Here is a 1,158-nt window from a genome sequence, read left to right as displayed (position 1 = left end):
CACGCATTTGCCTAAGGAGATGTGCACCACCACACACACGGCACCAATCTTCGTGCGAAAGAAAGACTGTAAATCTCCATCAATGGAGAGAAGGATAAATTCATCGGGATATATTCTTACAACAGTATTACTGCACAATGATTAAATAAATGAAATAGGGATGATTTATCAGCCCAAATAAGTCTCCAAAAAAAAAAAAATGTTGAGTGAGTAGGGGAAATGATCAGAGAATGTTGTGGAAAGATATATTTAGCAAAATAGGTCATATATCTACGTTAAAATACTGAAATCAGAGGTGTAAAAAATACACCGCAGCTTCAGAATAGCATTACCTGGAGGTGGGAAAAAGACTCAGGTAAGGAAATTGCATCTGTAGTGTTTTGCTTCTTTAAAAAACTAATTTTTAAAAAGTTAATATTTTTATATCTGGCTAACACATAGGTGTTGATTATACTATTATCTGTATCTCTCCCCACTTTTGAGCTATATCACATCTCAAATGATATAAAAATGATACCTTACATAATATATACATATGTAAAATGTATCCCTAAGGATATGCATATGTTTATATATTATAAAACATTACTATGTTGCAAATGTTCACATATTTGTACATACACAATATAGGGATACTTACAAAAGACACTTTACATATAAAATATATAAAAATATATAATGCATTCAATAAATATATATAATTCAAAATTGGAAAATTGCAGTGCTCACTTCAGTAGGCATCTACTACAATTAGAACAATACAGAGAAGATTAGCACAGCCCCTGAGCAAAAGATGACACACAAACTCGAGAAGCATTCCAAATTTGTGAGTATACTTATCGTGATGAGCACTGAGTGACACAGAGAATTGTTGAATCACTATGTTATACACCTGAAACTATTATAGCACTGTATGTTAATTATACTGGAGTTAAAAAAAATTTAAAAAGAGAGAAAATGACAGAATACAGTATGTAACATATGTTACACTCCCAAAATTGATATAATGGCTTTCTGATAGATGTTATACCTCTCCTTGTTATCGCCTGTCCTTATACCAGTAGCTAATGATACATAAATATGGCCAGGGCCGAGCTGCAGGTTTTCCAAACTAATGATGCATTTACAGAAAAGTTCACATAGGTGAATGAGATGATA

General features: G+C 32.3%; 1 non-coding gene across 1 annotated transcript; it reads left to right on the top strand.

The window, feature by feature from the left end:
• The first annotated feature begins 723 nt into the window (after window positions 1-723).
• On the top strand, window positions 724-828 carry LOC123927326. The gene has a single exon (XR_006815412.1). It is a non-coding gene; the product is annotated as a U6 spliceosomal RNA (small nuclear RNA).
• The last annotated feature ends 330 nt before the right edge of the window (window positions 829-1,158 follow it).

This window comes from Meles meles, chromosome 16 (genome assembly GCF_922984935.1).
Source record: "Meles meles chromosome 16, mMelMel3.1 paternal haplotype, whole genome shotgun sequence".
Lineage (NCBI taxonomy): Eukaryota > Metazoa > Chordata > Mammalia > Carnivora > Mustelidae > Meles > Meles meles.
The sequence above is the reverse complement of the archived record's forward strand: the minus strand, read 5'-3'. Positions and strand labels throughout refer to the sequence as shown.